We start from the raw sequence: 6,548 nt of genomic DNA on the forward strand, positions 1-6,548 counted from the left end.
CATGATTTTTGTTTGTATTTTAGAACCACAAAAGTAAAACTAACCCCCACAATGCTTTCTGTCCTTAAAACACTGTATATGGTAATAATAATAAAATCCTATAATTAGACAAAATGCTATTTGGATTAAGCAAGCTTTGTGTTTTACCATTCCAGGATCCAGGTTCCCAACTTTACAGTAAGATATAAAATATATTTTTTTACTTCTTTTTTTCTTCCTTTCTTATTTTTTCCTAGATGGTTCATGCATGGTTTGCCTCCTGGGTCACTGTCTGCAAGAATCTGAGAAGCTATAGGAATATGCAGGACAGACTCAAGGCCCAGCTTTCTCTTCAATGTTGGGGAAAGGGCTGTGCATTATGGGGCAGAGCCCTATGCTCCCCCTGCACCACCTGGGAGCCCCAGGGAGAGAGAACTTTCGGGGTATCCACATTGCAGTAAGGTAGCTATATATATAAAAGCCCAGCAACCAGAATGGCGGAACGACCAGAACTACCAGAATGACCAGAACGACTGGTGGCTATGATGCACACTGTGGCAGCCTACCAACCTGATCCGGCCCCGATCGCCCCCGCCCCACTCCCTGCCAGCTCGGCCCTGATTGGCCCCCAACACCCTAACCAGGGGTGGGGCTAACCGGCCAACTGCCCATGGCCCCTCCCCCCTGCTGGCCTGGCCTGATGGGCCCCCATCGGGGCAGGCCTGCCGGACCCCACCCATGCATAAATTCGTGCACCAGGCCTCTAGTAAAATATAAAAGTTAAAGAATCACTACCCCGGAAGGTAGAATTTTTTGGAGAAAAAAGAAAGAATAATATAGAATAACTACTTCTGTAAATTGTAGACTTCAGGGTAGACTTATAACATTACACAAACATGGGAGTAATTTATCCTAACATTTAAATGTTTGGACTAAAGATCATAAAGTGTGAACATTTTTTCTTCCCCCTCCCAGTTTTTTATTGAGATATAATTGATATATTACATGATGTAAGTTTAAAGTGCCCAATGTGATGATATGACATGCATATATTGTGAAATGTTTACCACAATAAAGGTACTTAACACATCCCTCACATGATTACCATTTTATTGTTGTTGTTATGGTAAGAACATTTAAGATCTCTCTTACTGGGAAAACTGGATAACCACATGCAAAAAAATTAAATCTTTCACCACTCACAAAAAATGACCTGGAAATGGATTAAGGACTTAAACACACACCTGAAACTGCAAGATTCCTAGAAGAAGAAAAAAATGGGACAAAAGCTCCTTGACATTGATCTTGGCAGCAACTTTCTGGATATGACACCAAAAGCACAGGCAACAAAAGCAAAAATCAATAAATGGAACTATATCAAACTTAAAAAGCTTCTGCACAGCAAAGAAACAATCAACAAAATTAAAAGGCAATTTATGGAATGGGGGAAAATATTTGCAAATCACATATCTGATAAGGGCTAACTTCCAAAATCGAAAAAGAATTCCTACAACTCAGTGGGGAAAAAAGAAAGCTTAAAAAAATGAGCAGGGCTGAAACCGGTTTGGCTCAGTGGATAGAGCATCGGCCTGTGGACTGAAGGGTCCTAGGTTTGATTCCGGTCAAGGGCATGTACCTGGGTTGCGGGCACATCCCCAGAGGGGCATGTGCAGGAGGCAGCTGATCGATGTTTCTCTCTCATCGATGTTTCTAACTCTCTATCTCTCTCCCTTCCTCTCTGTAGAAAGTCAATAAAATATATTAAAAAAAAAATGAGCAGGGGAACTGAATAGATATTTTCCCAGACAGGGCATACAAATGGCCGACACACACATGAAAAGGTGCTTCACATCACTAATCAACAGGAAAATGTAAATCAAAACCATAAGAAAGATCACCTCATACCTGTTGGGACGTATATCATAAAAATGCAAGGAAGTAAATGTTTGTGAGGGTCTGGATAAAAACAAAAACTTACCCATTATTGGTGGGGATGCAAACTGGTGCAGTTATTATGGAAAACAGCGTGGAGGTTCCTCAAAAAATTAAAAATAGAATTACCATTTGATCTAGCAATCCTAATCTGGGGTATATAAGCAAAGAAATTGAAATCAGGATCTCGTAGAGATATCGGCACTCCCACATTCTTTGCAGCATTACTCACCATAGCCAAGACATGAAACAACCTAAGTGTCCATCAACTGATGAATAAAGAAGATGAGATATATTCATCCATAGCCACACACACACACAAAAAAAGGCTGGGGAAATTCTGTGGGTTATAACAACTTGGATGAACCTTAGGGGCATTGTGCTAAGCGAAACAAGTCATACAGAGAAAGACAACAGTCTATGTTCTCACATGTAGAATCTAAAAATGCCAAACTCAGAGAAACAGACAGTAGAGTGGAGGTTACCAGGGGCTGAGGAATGGAGGAAATGAGGAGGTATTGGTCAAAGGATACAAACTTCCAGTTATATGTGTAACATGTTCTGGGGGTCTAATGTACAGTGTGGTGATTATAGTTAGTAATACTGTGTATTGAATATTGCTGAGAGTACATCTTAAATATTCTCACCACAAGAAAGAATTGGTAATAATGTGGCAGGTTGGAGGTGGTTAGCTATCGCTATGGTGGTTATATTGTTGCCTATAAGCACCACGATGTACATTAGACCCCCAGAACTTACTCCTCTTATAACTAAGTTTGCACCATTTGACCAACATCCCGCCCCCCCTAGCCCCTGGTAATCACTATTCTACTGTCTGTTCCTATGAGTTTGGCTTTTTTAGATTCCACATAAAGTGGGGCCTTGACTTACGAGTTTAATTCGTTCCATGACCGAGCTTGTAACTCAAATTACTCGTATGTCAAATCAACAGTGAACGAGTGAGACACGTGATGCTGGGCTGATGTTGTGGCGTTCACTGTGACATTTGCTGTGCCAACTAGCGGTGGAGTATCTGAAGGTGGCTCGTAACCCGAATTTTAGCTCGCAACTCAAAGCAAAAAATTGGCCAAGAGACAGCTCGTATCTCGAAAAACTCGTTAGTCGGGACACTCATAAGTCAAGGCCCCACTGTATGCCAGATCGTAGAGTATTTGCCTTTTTCTGACTTATTTCACTTAGCATAATGCCAAGGTTCCAATTATTTTCAAATTATGGAATGCAGAACAGTGTAACGTCTTTCAATATTGGGGACTAGAACATAAACCAAACTTCAAATGCTTTAGCAAAATACAAAACATATTTCCAGTCAATTTCTGCTAGTTACTTTTGACCAAGTAGAATAAGAAACAGAGAAAGTTGAAGTGGTAATGAGAGAGCATACTTCAGTCAGTTGGTATTTGCATGTTTTAGTGAATTCTATTATTCATTTAAAATTAGCCCTAGCCGGTTTGGCTCAGTGGATAGAGTGTCAGCCTGTGGACTGAAGGGTCCCAGGTTCGATTCCGGTCAAGGGCACATGCCTGGGTTGTGGGCTAGGTCCCTGGTAGGGAGCATGCAGGAGGCAGCCAATCAATGACTCTCCTCATTGATGTTTCTAACTCTCTCTTCCTCTCTGAAAGCAATAAAAATATTTTTTAAAAAATTAAACATTAATTCCTTATTACTAGACATGTTCACTCGGAGACTGGGGAATTGGAAATAGCAGCAGAAACTCTGCCTTCTTGGAGGTTTATATTAGGTTAGTGACCCTCTGTGCTTTATCTTTCCAAAGCGTAGCGAGAGTAACATCCACGGGTGAGACAGAGAGCAGGTACCACCACATTGAGAAGCATACGGGTGGCCATACAGCTTGGAAACACTGATGTTTTATTATTTCACAGATAGAGTCCCTGTAATTACTTCTTCTGGGGCAGCTGGAGCTCCAGGTTTATTCCATGAAAGACCAAAATCATCTAAGGAAATGCCTCCCAGAGGCACATGCAGGGACTGATTGGAAATGATGTTTCTTAGGTTTCATAGACTCTGCAGCTCTGCTGTTGTTTCTAAGTGAGTTTTGCATCATGTAGAGTTTATACAGATTATCTTTTCGGTTTCTGATTCTAAACAGCTTGCCACACACTCTCTTCTACCTCTATCTTTTCTTCACTATTCACACACACACACACACACACACACACACACACACACTTTCACTGAGCACCTATGGAAGCAGAAGACAGCTTTTACTAGAGGAAATTTTATATGAACTCCACCCACTCCCCCCCCCAAAAAAAAACCTCTTAAAACAATAAAATAACCATTATGAAAATAAACTTTTAAAATTATTCTATTCTATTTCCTTTTATGGTCATTTGAGGGAGCGATTTAAAGGAAAGGAAGTTTCAAGAGGGGGTGGTGTCAATTATCAAAAAAATAAAACGTTAAAGAAACAGAAAAGAAGAGAACTCAGGACAGGAACCAAAATCATGGAAATGGGGGTGGAGGTGGGGTGGGGGAGTGAGGAAGGCGAGGAAGGAGGCAATACCTGTCCAGGGCCAACCTGTTCGGAAGGCAGCCTTGGCCAGCTGGTGGGAGCACTGCATGGTGAAAGCAGTGGCCTGAATTCCACCCTCTTGGGCAAGTCCCAGCAATCTCTGGGCCTATTTCATTATCTGTAAAATGTAAACAAAACCTTAGCCCTTTGTAAGTTTAATTCTTATTTTATTTCTAATACACCTTTTCATTTGGGCTTTAAATAACTTTTTTAAAAAATCACTCTTCTAAGCTCTTAAAGTGCTTTCAACATATAGCCTTTCAAGCTGCCACTCCCAGATAATTCAAACGAAAGCTACATTTAAACTAAATTAAAGTTACATTAATTCCCTTAAGTCAGAGTAGATAATGCTTATCCCTGTGTCCGTAGACAAAGTTGCCATTTTATGGATGCCTTCCTTCCCATTTACACACTAAGAGAACACATAGAAACAAACAAAAGCTCCCAGGCAACACTGAGTAATGAGATATTTTGCAATGTACTTTTTAAAAAAAAACATATTTTATTGCTTTCAGAGAGCAAGGGAGAGGTGGAGAAAGAGAAACATTAAGGAGAATCACCCATGGACTGCCTCAGCACGTCCCCCACCAGGGATGGAAATCCGCTGGGGATCAAGCCTGTAACCCAGGCTTGTGCCCTGACCGGGAATGGAATGGTGACCTCCTGGTTCACAGGTCAATGCTCAACCACCAAGCCACAGGTCTGGGCTGCAATGTACTTTTTTTTTTTCTTTAATTGGCTTCAGAGAGGGAGAGAGAGAGAGAGAGAGAGAGAGAGAAAGAGAGAGGGAGAGAGAGAAACATCAATGATGAGAATCATTGACCTGCTGCCTCCTGCACGCCCCCTACAGGGGATTGAGCCCACAACCCAGGCGTGTGCCCCCAACCAGTGCGCCACACCGGCCGGGCTGCCATGTACTTTCAGCAGAACTCCCAGCTCGGAAGGAAATGAGCCGGGGTGAGGGCTGCCCTCCTCTTCACCCTTATTAGGAAATGGGCAGAGTTCAAAGCCTTCTCGAGAAGTGTTGGGAAATTACAAAAGACAGGAAAGGATCCAGAAACCTCCCTATCCGGCCCGCCCCACGAGCCTCAGAGCCGGACTCCGTGGGCGGACCCCGTGGTGACGTCACAAGAGGCCGGCGCCGCGGGGCCCAGGGAGTGGACCCGCTACGTCACAGCGGCCCGAGCGAGCCGACAAGTTAGATCCGGCCGCTGGCGGAGGGAGCCGCTCGGCCGCGCCACGCACGGGAAGAGCTCGCCGCGCATGCGCAGGAGGCCGGACGGGCAGTTCTTCCGGCTCGTGAGCGGCTTTCCCGGCAGCCCCCGCGGCCCGAGAGGCTGGAGGCTTACTAGAAATGACGGGGCGGCCGCCCTCCTCCCTCTTGGCCGTTGCGAAATCCCTTCGTCCTCGAGCCCTCGGCCGCCCGGCCAGACCTGGCACGAGCTCCACGCAGAGCCGAGCGCAGCTGCCCCGTGAGGCTCGGGGGGCGGCCGCCTGGGTGTGGGCACCGGGCTCCCGCCGAGATCGTGGGAAGGGGAAACGGACTCCCGACCGACCAGCCCCCGGGGGTCATTTTCCCCGCTGGACCCTCCGGGCAGCCGGCCCCTGAGTCGCCCCGTGGCGGCCTGTGGTGACTGATGCATGGCCAGGTCCTTCTGTGAATGTTGTAAAAGTCCCGATACCTGTGGGGTGAAGTCACACAGCAAGCAGGCTGCGCACGTGACTTCGTGGGAAGGTGCAGGGCCAGCAAAAGGCACAGGACACGGTGGCCTTGGCGTTTAAAAATAGCTTTTGAAACGCCTGAGTGTGTAGAATGGAGCGTCTCCAGCTTTTGTTGTCCCCGCAGCTACTAATTTCTCCCTGAACTTGCTCAGGTTGGGACTTCAGTGTCCACAGAGCAGAAGAAATCACACGATTCACCAGAACAGCTCGCCTCCAGACCCAGCTTTTAAGTTAGAGGTTGCGGTCGTCCCGCTGGGACTCGATGAATGAATGCAAACTAGCGAGTGACTGTGTAAGGCGATTCTTACTTTCTACTCTGAAAACTAGGGATACACTCGGTATTGTTAAGTCTAAAGGAAAA

General features: G+C 45.2%; 1 non-coding gene across 1 annotated transcript; it reads right to left on the minus strand.

Moving 5' to 3' along the window:
- Positions 1-234: 234 nt before the first annotated feature.
- On the minus strand, positions 235-435 carry LOC118677915. The gene has a single exon (XR_004974623.1). It is a non-coding gene; the product is annotated as a small nucleolar RNA SNORA73 family (small nucleolar RNA).
- Positions 436-6,548: the final 6,113 nt, after the last annotated feature.

Source organism: Myotis myotis, unplaced genomic scaffold, assembly GCF_014108235.1.
Source record: "Myotis myotis isolate mMyoMyo1 unplaced genomic scaffold, mMyoMyo1.p scaffold_m19_p_2, whole genome shotgun sequence".
In the NCBI taxonomy this organism is placed as follows: Eukaryota; Metazoa; Chordata; class Mammalia; order Chiroptera; family Vespertilionidae; genus Myotis; species Myotis myotis.